The 14,805-nt window shown below is 44.3% G+C and overlaps 1 protein-coding gene across 4 annotated transcripts in view; it reads right to left on the minus strand.

The window, feature by feature from the left end:
- The window catches only part of LOC141072935 (uncharacterized), a 97,606-nt gene extending 83,838 nt beyond the window's left edge, over window positions 1-13,768 (minus strand). For 2 of the 4 annotated variants that reach the window (XM_073560211.1, XM_073560209.1), the window contains exon 1: window positions 13,520-13,766. The gene's annotated coding sequence lies outside the window, so the exon portion shown is untranslated. The other 2 variants (XM_073560212.1, XM_073560210.1) reach the window with 2 other exon arrangements.
- Between the last annotated feature and the right edge of the window lie 1,037 nt (window positions 13,769-14,805).

A 14,805-nucleotide genomic window follows, 5' to 3' on the forward strand; every position in this document is an offset into this window, starting at 1 on the left:
TCTTGCTGAAGCTGCTTCAAAACACTTTCATATTCATCACATGCGCTGTGTTGTGCACACGCTGCAGCTGGCAATAAGAGATAGTCTGCAAGAGGCACATGCTGGAAATCTCAAATCAAATTTATGATCGCCAAGTACATATTACATATATACAAGGAATTCTTTGTGGCAAAGAGGCAGCATAATATATAACAACAGATACAACAAGTAACATCTAACAAGACAGATACAGTATATAGTCTACACATGACGATTTAATTGTTGAACAGAGAGTGGATAGAAGCTCTTCATATGGCGGTTGGTGCTGCATTTGGGGACTCTGAAGCGACGTCCTGAAGGGAGTAGTTGGAATGAGGAGTGTCCCGGGTGAGAGGGATCGGATGAAATTTTCAATGCGTGGGATCGAATACTCTTATCATAAAGATCCTGGATTTTAGGCAGGGGGGAACCTATAATTCTCTCTGCTGTTCTGAAAGTCCTTTGTAAGCGGAGTTTGTCATGCGCAGTGGCTCCCCCATACCAGACTATCAGAGAGGAACAAATCACAGATCTGATGACAGCATTAAAGAATAAGATCAGCAGATTCTTAGACAAACCATATCTTTTCAGCTGACGCAGGAAGAACATCCTCTGTTGTGCTTTTCTTATAACAGCATCCACGTTTTTCCCCCCTTTAAGATCATGAGAGATAACACCAAGGAATTTGGTCTCTGTGACCCTAAGAACCACTTCGTCATGGATGTAGATTGGAAGTATCTCATGTTGATCTTTCCTAAAATCCACAACCATCTCAGCAGGTTTTTTAGTGTTGAGTACAAGATTATTGGCTTTACACCAGTCACATTCTTTCCACCTCACTCCGATACAAGTCTTCAGCATTTCCCCTGATGAGACCAATCAGTGTCATATCATCGGCAAATTTCAAGATTTTTACTGAGTCTGCTGAAGAGATGCAATCATTCGTATAGAGAGAAAACAGTAACGGGGACAAAACACTCCCCTGAGGTGCCCCGATGTTTGTGACCAAGGTGTCCGAAGTGAATGGTCCAACTTTTACACTCTGTATCCTGGCTGTCAGGAAGTTATAAATCCACAAGCATAAGTTGAGAGGGACTCCAAGAGCAACCATTTTCTTATGAAGTAAATTCGGATCAATGGTATTGAACGCTGAGCTAAAGTCCATGAAAAGAATCCGGACATATGAGTGCAGTTCATCTGTATGATCCAAAATGTACTTCAGTGCCAGATTGACAGTGTCGTTTGCCGAAAGAATCTCCTTATAGGCAAACTGAAGCGGGTCCAATAGCTTCTGAGTGAATTTTATCAGGTGGGACATCATAATTCTTTTGAAGACTTTCATAGCTACAGATGTAAGTGCTACTGGTCTATAGTCGTTCAACTCAGAGGATCCCACTTTCTTGGGGACAGGGATAATTGCGGAATTTTTCCAACACTGAGGTACAACGCACTCTTTCAGTGACACATTGTATATATTTGTCAGTATAGGGGCAAGCTGGGTAGCACATACTTTCAGACACATTGGAGATACACCATCAGGGCCAGGTGCCTTTTTGACCTCAAGTCCTTTTAGGATGCGCATCACCTTTGCCTCGGAGATCACTACTTGGGTGTTGCACAATGAATGATCTTTATATGAACAGACTGAGGAGCTTAGAGATGAATTGCCACTGTGTGTAGAGCTTGCCTCAAATCTGATTGGAAAAGTGAGGAAATCGGTTATTGCCGCCAGAACCCCTAAAATTGATTCCATCTTCAAGAGACGTGCTGGGAAAGGGGCAACTGGCGATCAAGCCACTCGGTGGGGAAGCACTTATTTAATGATTGAGCGATTGCTTGAACTAAAACCGTTCCTTATAGATATGGCGAACCCTCAGGTAACCCTAAATGAAGGTCAATCGATACAGGTGGCTGAATTGAAGGAATTGCTTAATCACCCATTTACCGTGACTAAAAAATTACAAGCTGAGGATTTAACTCGTGGCATTTTCATAAGGGAGTGGAAGAACTTGCTATTTTGGAGGTTTAATCGCAGATGGCATTTCTGCTTCAATTAAAGAGAGACACAGCTATTGGAAAATAAAATTTTTCTGGCAGCTGTTTATGTGGACCCAAGTCTATTGCTTGATGATCAACAGCTTACTAAAGGAAAAGAAACTCTGACTGAGGTAGCAGTTAGGATGAGTGGCCTACAGGAGGACTGCCAGCCGCAAGAGGACTTGGGTCCTGACAGTGCTCCTGATGCCATATCTTCATCCTCATCAGATGAGGAGTTTGACTATGACATGTATTTGGATGACATGGAGCAGGCAAAGCACTGCAGCAAGGAAAAAGATTTCACTCCGTCTGCTATAGCAAGCAGATTGACCATATTTCAGCAAAATGTTTCACTTGCTCTCAAAGAAATAGAAAAATTCAACCATTCATCAAAACGGACTGTGCATGAGGCAATTCCTTTATACCCGGACATTGTTAGAGATGTTGCCCATGTGGATACGGCTTTGCCTCCAACCCAGGTTAGTGTAGAGGTTGTTCTCTAGCCTTAAAATTATTAGGTCAGATTTGAGGTCATCTATGAAGGAGGATCTGATGGAGGCAATTCTATTTCTTAGAACGAATTCATAGACTGCACAAATGTTATTTAGTATGTTTTTGTTGAAAACTGTTTTTTGTCACTTACATAGTGATATATATATATATATATATGTAATCGATATTACATAGTGTATTACATATTTACAATTTATTACAGTTTTTTGTGTTCTAAAGTTGTATTCCAATAAATATATATTATGTTCTATCTAAATATCTTGATTATTGCATCATAAAAATGATTAAATGTCTGATGTTCACATTGTACTACAATACATTTTTCACTTAAATATAAGCAATATATGTGGGAGTCGGAGTCGGTGTAAGGGAAATTGAGGAGTCGGAGTCGCAGGTTTGGCTTACTGACTCCACAGCCCTGGTACGCAGCATCCAACCCGCAGCGTTTACTGACCGTGGAAACATACCCCAATATATCTACAAACAGGAAATCACTTTTTATTTCCTTCTCAGAAGCCAATTTTCAATCAGCTTTATTTCTAGTGACAAAAAAAATGCATGTGGAAAAACGTGTGTAAAAAACACATCAAAAACGCACTGCGCCTTTCCTTGTCCGCTGACCATCAACCGCCGCTATCTGCGTTCTCGAGATACAAACAGTGATGAATACGTTGATGAAGGACGGGGCTGCTAGCTCCATCTTCCGCCTATTAGCACGAAACAACAGACGCAACAACGTAATTTCATCATGCTGCTGTTAAGACTCAGGAGACAGGAGGAGAGTGCCGGGGAAAAATGGTACCGTATGTTTTTTTTTCTTTTTAAATGTGCATAGACTAATTGTATGCATATATGGAGGCTATGTGGGGGCTCACATTGTACACAGTGGGTCTGTGCGCGGGTGCCTACAGGACACTGGGGGTCTGTGCTTGGGCTCCTATGGTATATATGCACAATATTAATACAATCAATGCTACCAAATAATATGCTAATATTAATACAGAGCAGAATTAATTTCAGCCTATTGGCTCTGCTCTCCACAACATTTACGGTTTCTCATGTGGCCCCTTTGGAAAATTAATTGCCCACCCCTGATTTAGTTCGAAAGCTTGGTTGACAGCCTGTTTCTTCAGAGTTATCTTTGGGAGAAGCACTTTCACCGCTCCTTCACAGACACTGCCAATCACAACGCAGCAGAGTCAGTGATAAGCGGTCATAAAGGAGCGCTTAGGAAGCAACCCAGGGGCAGACAAGGATGTCAGGTCTCCACCGCAGCTCCAGCCGAAAATCTACAATGGAGGATAGGAGCAATGAGAAAATGGAAAGATGGACAGGAGATGGGTTTAAACCACAATGCGTTTCGACGGAGCTCCGTTTTCCATTTTCTCAATCACAGCGCAGCGTCTTAGACAACCAGATCAGCTGTGATTGCCAGTTTCTGGGAGGGAGAGGTGGAAGTGCTTTTCCCAAAGATAACTCTGAAGATAGGCTCAGTTGGACTACAAATGGAGATTTCACCTATTGCTCTCCGAAAGCAACAAATGTTAAAATCTCTGCAATGGAGCAACGCAATGCAAAATTTAAACAGATATACAATAATGGGAGCGCAGGGGTTTTTTTTTTTTTTTAACAAGATATTTAACTCAATTATTGTCAAGTGACAGGTCCTCTTTAAGTTAGTGTTTTCATCGTGAGTACAGGGGACGCAAGTGTATTCTTTATTCACTTGTTGTAGCCAAATCAATAAGTATGTGCCATTTTGACCAATAGAGTACTGACCTATCCCTCTATATGTAAAAAAAAATAAAAAAATCAACAACATTCTTAGGGTATGTGCACACGGTGCGGATTCTGCTGCGGATCCGCAGCAGTTTTGGCCCTGCGGGTCTGCAGCAGATTTAGGTGCGTTGTACAGTACCATTGTTTTCAATGGTAAACTGGAAAACGCTATACACATGCTGCGGATTTTTCCGCGTGGATTTGCTTTGGTTTACAATCCGCAGCATGTCAATTCTTTTGTGCAGAACCGCTGCGGTTTCCCACCTCATCCATTATGAGGCGTGAAACCGCAGGGCAAAACCGCAGATAAACCGCAGGACTAAAGTCCTGCGGATATTACTACAAAATCCGCACCACCAAAAAACTCTGTGTGCACTTACCCTTACATATATATATACATGCAGATATTTCTAGTTGGAAATTATTGCTTTAAAAACAGGCAGATTAGTTGTCACTTATTGTTTTATTGTAATCAACAAATCCTCATTATTTTGAGTGCTGCCACATAGACATTCATCTTTATTATTGATCTAATTACAGCATAGATGGAATATAACACCAAAAAAGAAAGATTAATATTGCATGTATAAATTAAAATTTTTTTTATTTAAAATATATATTAAAAGGTAGAACAAAATATCACAGTTACAGTATAAAAGGAGGGTCACCCAGGGTGTGCAAAAATGGTCAAAACATAATAGAACTACTGCAGGCAAGTAAATACAAACCATGGTTCACTAAGCATATTGCATTATCCACAAAATGTGGAAAAATACTCAATACATCTGAGAGCAGAGAAGATAAAGCTAAACAGCTACCATCTTGCATCATACCTTCGTATAGTCAAGTAAATGGTTAAATTGCACAAAATGGCATAAAATATAGATATCCAAACATGACATCAGTCCATGAGTTTGTTAGAAGCAGCAAATGGTATGTACAAAACAACAATATAATACCATAGTGAGGAATGCCCACATGATATGCATAATAAGTTATGGTTACCTGAAACACCCAGGGACCCACCACACCCGACGCACGTTTTGCTTGGAAATGCTTCATCCAGGGGTGGTTGGGTGCCAGATAGGGGATTTATACACTAGTTAATTTCCATTAAAATCAGGTGTCAATTGTTAGCTAATCGTGGTGCTTTCAATGTTATGCATAGGAAAGTTTACGCTGTCGCCATAGCAGCCCCACATGTGATCTGGTTGGCTGGAAGTAGTGTTAGGCCGGGTTCACACAGGCGAGAAACTCGGATGAGTCTCACATCTTTATACCCGGCACTCAGGAGTGGAGCGTGTGGTTGCATAGCAATACATGCAGCCGCACGCTCCGCTCCCGACTGTCAGTGACAGTGCCGGGTATTGACGTGCGAGACTCGTCCAAGTTTCTCACAAGTCTGATCCCAGCCTAACATCTCCGATGCACATGCTGCTGCATTGTCACTGTGACATAGACAAACATCCGGTATGTACCTAGAAGAAAATATAGCGTTGTGGAGTGATGAGGCCAGGCAGAAGTAATCCCATGTCACTTCCGGTCCAATGGGTTGTTACATTGCCATCGCTATGTAGGGAAACATCCAGTAGGTATCGGAGCAAGGTGCGGTGAAGTGAGGGAGTGCCAGTGCGCTATCATGTGATCAAGGAAACTCCATATACGTCACATCCTGGAAACCAGAAAGTATCGCCTGTAATATATCTGATAGATTACTTCGTCCAACGCTAATCAGCTGTCTCAGCTGTTAGAAACCAAGGATGCAAGGAAGAAAAGCCCCTCCATGGAGCAAATGTGTACTGCATGTAATGGGTATATTAACCTACTATGAAAGGATATACAATATATATACATAAATCACAATAAATGTGATAAAACATATACCCTTATATAGTGATACACAAATATACATACGAGTTAAACTAATCAAATTTATATTAACTTATATAGTCGCCTTATACACTATATACATGGTTCAATGCCCTCATGATGGATTTACTTTTATGTTTTAGTATTTTTTGGTAATATCTCTTTATATGCTCAGCAACTGTTATGTATGGACTATATAAATGATTAGAGTTGGATGAAGTAATCAGATATACTACAAGCGACACTTTCTGGTATCTAGGATGTGATGTATCTGGAGTTTCCATGATCACATGATAAAGCATCGGCACTCTGTCACTCCCTCATTTCACAGCACCTTGCTCCGATACCCACCGGATGTTTCCCTCCGTAGCGATGGCAATGTACCAACACGCGGACCGGAAGGGACATGGGATTACGTCCGCCTGGCCTCATCACTCCGCAACGCTGTATTTTCTTCTAAGTACAGACGGTTGTTTGTCTGCATCACAATGACAATGCAGCACCAACCAGATCATATGTGGGGCTGCTTTTGCGACAGCGTAAACTTCCCTAAGCACAACACTGAACACACCAGGATTGGCTAACAATTGACACCTGATTTATCCTCTTTATCCCCAAGAGTGGTTTGCATATTAATGACCAAGCCAATTTTTACAATTCTGACTACTGTCCCTTTATGAGGTAACTCTGGAACGCTTCTATGGATCCCGCTGATTCCGACAATGTTTTCTCAAGACATATTGTACTTCATGATAATAGTAAAATTTCTTTGATATGACTTGAATTTATTTGAGAAAAAAAAAAAACGGAAGTTTGACGAAAATTTAAAATTTTTTGCAATTTTCCAACTTTGAATTTTCCTGCCCTTAAAAAAGAGAAATATGTCACATAATAGTTAATAAATAACATTTCCCACATGTCTACTTTAAATTAGCACAATTTTGGAACCAAATTTTTTTTTTTTTATCAGGAAGTTATAAGGGTTAAAAGTTTACCAGCTATTTCTCATTTTCACAACACCATTTTTTTTTTTTTTTTTTTAGGGACTTTCAGGGGTCTATATGATAGAAAATACCCAAAAGTGACACCATTCTAAAAACTGCACCCCTGAAGGTGTTCAAAACCACATTCAAGAAGCTTATTAACCCTTCAGGTGCTTCACAGGATTTTTCTGGAATGATTAAAAAAAAAAAAAAAAGTTCATTTTTTTTTTTAAATTTACTTCAGATTTAATTTGTTTTATTTTACCAAGGGTAACAGGAGAAATTGGACCCCAAAAGTCGTTGTACAATTTGTCCTGAGTATGCTGATACCCCATATATGCAGGTAAACCACTGTTTGGGCGCATGGCAGAGCTTGGAAGGGAAGGAGCACCGTTTGACTTTTTCAACGCAGAATTGGCTGAAATTAAGATCAGAAGCATGTTGCGTTTGGAGAGCACCTGATGTGCCCAAACAGTGGAAACCCCCCAATTCTAACCCTAACACACCCCTAATTCCAACAGTAACCATAACCCTAACCACAAACCTAACCCTAATCCCAACCCTAACGGGAAAATGGAAATAAATACATTTTTTTTTATTTTATTATTTTTCCCTAACTAAGGGGGTGATAAAGGGGGGTTTTATTTACTATTTGTGGCAGGTTTTTATGTTTGACAGCTGTCACACACTAAGGCTATGGGCCCACGTAGCGTTTTAAAACGCACAATGAAAACCGGACTCCTTCCCAGAAATCGCGCGTTTTTTTCCGTGCGATTTCACCGCGATTCTGTTTGAGATTTTGCTGCGATTTTCTCAAGCACTTTCCAAGCGATTTGAAGCATCGCTTGGAAAGTGATTGACAGGTTGGTCACACTCGTCAAACATAGTGTTTGACAAGTGTGACCAGCTTTTTACTATTGAGTCCGCCTATGCGGCATCAATAGTAAAAGATAAAATGTTAAAAATGATAAAAAAAATAAAAAAAATCGGGGTATATTTACCTTCCGGCGTCCCGCGCTGCATTCCCGGCCTCAGCGTTCCCAGTAATGCCTTGCGAGACCTGTGATGACGTTGGTCTCGCGTTACTATAGCGATCTCGCGAGACCGCTAGAGTCACGCGAGACTACGTCATCACAGGACCTTGCTGCAAGGCATTACTGGGAACGCTGCGGCCCGGGAATGCAGCGCGGGATGTCGGAAGGTAAATATACCCCAATTTTTTATTCTTTTTTTTTTTACAGGGGTATGGTGCCCAGGGCCTGGAGGACAGTCTCCTCTCCTCCACACCGTGGGTACCAACCGCACATGAGACGCTTAACTTCCCGCATGGTGGGCATAGCCACATGCGAGAAGTAAGCGATTCTCATGCATTCCTATGGGTGCGGAATCGCGGCAATTCTTTGCGATTCCGCACAAGAGAATGATCATGCTGCGATTTTTTCCGCGATGCGATTCCGCCGCGGAAAAAAGCGCAGCATTAGCACAGCATGTGCGGAATGCCATAGGATTGCATGGGGTGCGCCATGTACAAGATTTATAAACGTTTTCGCAGCGTTTTCGCGCCAAAAATCGCAGCAAAAATGCTTAAAAATCGCATCGTGGGCACAAAGCCTAAAAGACGCTTTTTATTAGAAAAAATAGTTTTTGCAATTGCATCACCACATTTTGAGAGCTATAATTTTTCCATATTTTGGCCCACACAGTCATGTGAGGTCTTATTTTTTGCAGGACAAGTTGATGTTTTTATTGGTACCATTTTCGGGCACATGAAATTTTTTGATCGCTTTTTATTCCGATTTTTGGGAGGCAGAACGAACAAAAACCAACTATTCATGAATTTATTTTGGGGGATGCATTTATACCGTTTCGCGTGTGTTAAAATTGATAAGGCTGTTTTATTCTTCGGGTCAGTACGATGACAGCGATAGCTCATTTATAACTTTTTTTATGTTTTTGAGCTTTTATACATTGAAAACTATTTTATAGAAAAAAATAATTATTTTTGCATCGCTTTATTCTGCGAGCTATTGCTTTTTTATTTTTCCGGTGATGGAGCTATATGGTGCCTTGTTTTTTGCGGGACAAGATAACGTTTTCAGCGGTACCACGTTTATTTATATCTGTCTTTTTGATAACGTGTTATTCCACTTTTTGTTGAGTAGCATGATGACAAAGCATTTTTTTTTGCCTTTTTTTAATGGTGTTCACTAAGGCCTCTTTCACACATCAGTTTTTTACCATCTGTCACAATCCGTCGTTTTTTGAAAAAAAAAAAAAAAACGGATCCAGTGCTGGATCCGTTTTTTTCTCATAGAATTGTATTAGCGACGGATTCATCCGTCGTCCGATGAATCCGTTGGAAGATCTTTGTCCGTCGAGTGGAGACAACGTACAAAGGAACGTTTTTTGTAAACATCAAAAAGTCTGACAGCGACGGATCCAGCGCTGTCCGTCGTTGGCTATAACGGAAGCCTATGGGCACAGGATCTGTCGCTGTTCGTCAAAAGACGGAATCCAGCGACGGATTCCGTCTTTTAAAACGGAGCATACCTGGAAAATATCTTTTCCTTCAATTTAACCCACACAGCTGCATTTTCAATTCCGGGACCTAAACAATTCTCTCTCTCCAGAATCCTGTTCCTTTAAATTCCTACAGCTCCAACTTCGACGGTTCGGGGAAAAAAAACAGATCCGTGCATCAGTTTTTTGCACTCTTCATAGGATCAATTTTTTTCAAACTTTGATGGATAGTGACTGATGGCAAAAAACTGATGTGTGAAAGAGGCCTAAAGGGGTTAACTAGCAGGACAGTTTTATAAGGCGGGTCGTTACGGACGGGACGATACTAAATGTGTGTACGGTACTTTTATTGCTAAGATTTTTTTTATTAAAATATTGATTTAAGGCTAAAAAAAAAATAAATATTCTATTTTTTTATATTTTTACAATTTAAATTTTTTTTTATTTCATTCTGTTTTACACTGTGTCCCACTATGGGTTACTCATTTTGTGCAGGCTGACCGCTTATATGGCATGCAGATCTGGATGCCATATAAGCTGTCAGCGCTTCCTGTAATTTCTCACTAACCTCAGAGACTTCATGACATGCACTGAGCATGACAGGAAGTCTCTGAGCTCTGGGAACCGGGATGTCATCATGCCGTGGGTACTCCGATCCAAAGGCTGACAGCCCCTTTGCCTGCTCCCGGAACGCTGCGATCATGTTTGATCGCAATGTGCTGGGGGGCTAAAGTGCCGGGAGCAGTTCGCGACAGCTCCTGGCACTTAGTGTCGGGTGTCATCTGTGAGAATCAGCTGACACCCGGCCACGATCAGCCGCGCTCCTGCTGATCGTGTATGACGTACTATTCCGTCCATAGTCATTAAGGCCCAGGGCACATGGACGGAATAGTATGTCAAAGGTCAGAAAGGGGTTAATGTGAAATTAACTAGTGTATAAATCCCTCATCTGGCCAGTACCCAACCAACCCTGGACGAACCATATCCAAGCAAAAAGTGCGTTGGGTGTGGTGGGTCCCAGGGTGTGTCAGGTAACGATACCATATTATGCATGTCATGCAGGCATTCCTCACTGTTATTTTATTGGTATTTTGTGCATAACCATATGCTGCTACTTACAAACTCATGGAGTGATGTCATATTTGGATATCTATATTTTATGCCAGTTTGTGCAATTTAACCATCACTTGACTATACAAGTTATTCAAGATGGTAGATATTTAGCTTTATCTTCTCTGCTCTCAGATGTATTGAGTATTTTTCCATTTTGTGGATATGCAATATGCTTCGTGAACCATGGTTTGTATTTACTTGCCTGCGTAGATCTATTATGTTTTGACCATTTTTGCACACCCTGGGTGACCTTTCTTTTATACTGTACCTGTGGTATTTTGGTCCATCTTTGAATACATATTTTCTATAAAAATATTTTAATTTATACATGGTGGCATATAAAGCTTTCGTTTTGGTGTTAAATTACAGCTTTTGCTTTATGGTTGGATTTAAATAGGATAAGAATTTGGTGTCTTTGCAAAGATGGAAGGCAAGAGATAGGAATCAAGTCCTTCATGCTGTTAGGCAATCCCTTCCCCCACTTCACAAAAGAATAGCTGACATAGCCAAGTTGACACAGGCCACCACACATGCAGCTATTTTCTCTACAATCGAGCAAAATGGTGTGAGTATTCTGAATCAGGCTCTGGTCAGCGTTTGATCAGAACGCCATCAGTTTTTCTCAGGTATGGAGAAAAGTTTCTACACCTTCTCATTTTGGTCAGTTAAATGAAATTCAGAGCACACTCAGATGTCAACTAAGTCTGATTTTTTTTTCCACGAACCCAAGGACTTACATCTGAGTCAAAATTAGACGTCATTGATTTTTTTCCAGGAAACACGTGGCCCGAAGAAAGAAAAAAAAATTGGACTCGTGCAGAACCCCATAGAATGATAGGTACAAGAGCTATTCATGAAAACCACCACTAACACTTGTCTGAGAAAATCAGTTGTATGCACAAGCCTTAATAGTGAAGAAATCCAGCTACCTGATGTCTTGAGTGGGCCTGTAACATGCATTGGTAAGTCTTGCTAGCTTTCCATCACTGCATGCACCAGACAGGCACAGCTAGCAAGCACCACAGAAAGTATGAGAAATGCTTTGTACCCACAACATTTCCTAACATAAAATAAATAAAGAGCACTACAGCATAGAAAGAGCACATAGGACAAAAAGCCCTTCCACATGAAACAGTCTCTGAGATCAATGAACTTGCATGATGATGATCTGCCTTCCAGGACTGCTCGTTGATCTCCAGGCAGGCCTGATACACAGTGGATGTTCCTACAAGCACAAGCAGAAAATCCAAGGCAGATTGCAACACGCAGAAAGTTCTGCACTTGTCCAAATGATAAGAGTTTTGCTGCTAAAGTGAATTTCTACAAGTTCTTAGAAGATAAAAGTGGACAGTGGTAGAAATTTCTACAAGAAAATCTGCTTTGCGTGAATGCTCCAGATCTCAGCTACAAGCTATGGGGAGGATCTGCCACAGAACACGACCGGCGCTGCAGATTTCCCCTCTGGATTTTACTCTGCAAAGGAAGAAATTTACTGCAAGTCTGCAGTGAAACGCAATAGGGAACTGTCCAGTGTGGACGGGAGGAAAGTGGCTGAAAGGCAGATCTGTCTATTCCAGACGTATGCAAGGCATGGCATCTGATGGCTCCTGGGTACCATCACCTCCCAATGCTCCCAGTGACAGCTGGAAAGGAAGACCAAGCAGCTCTTATGGCCCCTCACCCTGGCACCAGTCATCCCTCTGCTATGGCCAGGATGCAGTCAGCCCACAACCAGGCCCTGCTCTCTGACCAGCTGGAAAGGGAGACCAAGCAGCCCTCAACCCTGGCACCAGTCATCCCTCTGCTATGGCCAGGATGCAGTCAGCCCACCACCAGGCCCTGCTCCCTGACCAGCTGGAAAGGGAGACCAAGCGGCCCTCAACCCTGGAATCACTCATCCCTCTGCTATGGCTAGGATCTAGTGACCACAGCACTGGGGGGCACTGCTCCCTGACCAGCTGGAAAGGGAGACCAAGCAGCTCCTACCTGCCCCTCACCCTGGCACCACTCATCCCTCTAGTATGGCCAGGATGTATTGACCACAGCACCAGGCCCTGCACCCTGACCAGCTGGAAAGGGAGACCAAGCGGCCCTCAACCCTGGCACCAGTCATCCCTCTGCTATGGCCAGGATGCAGTCAGCCCACCACCAGGCCCTGCTCCCTGACCAGCTGGAAAGGGAGACCAAGCGGCCCTCAACCCTGGAATCACTCATCCCTCTGCTATGGCTAGGATCTAGTGACCACAGCACTGGGGGGAACTGCTCCCTGACCAGCTGGAAAGGGGGCCAAGCAGCTCCTACCTGCCCCTCACCCTGGCACCACTCATCCCTCTAGTATGGCCAGGATGTATTGACCACAGCACCAGGCCCTGCACCCTGACCAGCTGGAAAGGACACGATGCACTGAGGACGGGTCTGTCCCCTTGCCGGGCACTATGTGATGGGCAGAGGTCCAGCCCCGCACCCTCAAACTTCCCCCACACCACTGTGGGCAGTGAGGCGGGCATGGCTCGCGTTTCCGACAACTCTGCCCACATAACCGCACACACCCGCCAGCCAAACTTCCCCGAGGGAACTTCCCACTAGTGCCGAGCTGCTGTGCCGCTCGCGCTCGTCTGCCCCGGCACTCTCATGTTAGCATCACCCCCACCTTCAAATCTTTTACTCCATTTTGTTTTCCCTCATACCTCGTACTGGTGATCCTCTCACAAGTAGCCACTCAGCCATGTGACCCCGCCCCCGGCAGTCACGGGTTCTCCGGGTCATGGCTGAAGGGGCTGGCTCGGACGCATCTCTATGCAGCGGCGCTCACTCTCCACACAAGCTGTGACATTGTGAGTGGCCATGATAGACGGTGGCGCGTGAGGACGGCGCCGTGCTCCTCCCCGGCACAGGGAACCCTTGCACTATCGCGCACATGCACGGCCCAGGCCTCTGACGTCATTGCTAGCGGCCGCTGGTGTCATCTCCCTGCTTCGCGCGACGGTTCCTCCACACTGTGGCGGCCTGGGCTTGTGGCTAAATCTCAGTGGGCAAAGACCTGACCCCTCTACCCACTGGGAAATGGCCGGCACTGTACAGGACCAGGTCCCTCTACCCACTGGGAAATAGTCGGCACTGTACAGGACCAGGTCCCTCTGCCCACTGGGAAATAGCCTACACTATACAGGGCCTGGCCCCTCTGCCCACTGGGAAATAGCCGGTACTGTACAGGACCAGGTCCCTCTACCCACTGGGAAATGGCCGACACTATACAGGGCCTGGCCCCTCTGCCCACTGGGAAATAGCCAGGACTGTACAGGACCAGGTCCCTCTACCCACTGGGAAATAGCCGGCACTGTACAGGACCAGGTCCCTCTGCCCACTGGGAAATGGCCGACACTGTACAGGACCAGGTCCCTCTGCCCACTGGGAAATGGCCGACACTATACAGGGCCTGGCCCCTCTGCCCACTGGGAAATGGCCGGCACTGTGCGGGACCTGGCCCCTCTACCCACTGGCAAATGGCCGGCACTGTACAGGACCAGGTCCCTCTGCCACTGGGAAATGGCCGGCACTGTACAGGACCAGGTCCCTCTGCCACTGGGAAATGGCCGGCACTGTACAGGACCAGGTCCCTCTGCCCACTGGGAAATGGCCGGCACTGTACAGGACCAGGTCCCTCTGCCCACTGGGAAATGGCCGGCACTGTACAGGACCTGGTCCCTCTGCCCACTGGGAAATGGCCGGCACTGTACAGGACCAGGTCCCTCTGCCCACTGGGAAATGGCCGGCACTGTACAGGACCTGGTCCCTCTGCCCACTGGGAAATGGCCGGCACTGTACAGGACCAGGTCCCTCTGCCCACTGGGAAATGGCCGACACTATACAGGGCCTGGCCCCTCTGCCCACTGGGAAATAGCCAGGACTGTACAGGACCAGGTCCCTCTACCCACTGGGAAATAGCCGGCACTGTACAGGACCAGGTCCCTCT

This window comes from Dendrobates tinctorius, unplaced genomic scaffold (genome assembly GCF_039654945.1).
Source record: "Dendrobates tinctorius isolate UK_male_01 unplaced genomic scaffold, ASM3965494v1 ptg000293l, whole genome shotgun sequence".
Lineage (NCBI taxonomy): Eukaryota > Metazoa > Chordata > Amphibia > Anura > Dendrobatidae > Dendrobates > Dendrobates tinctorius.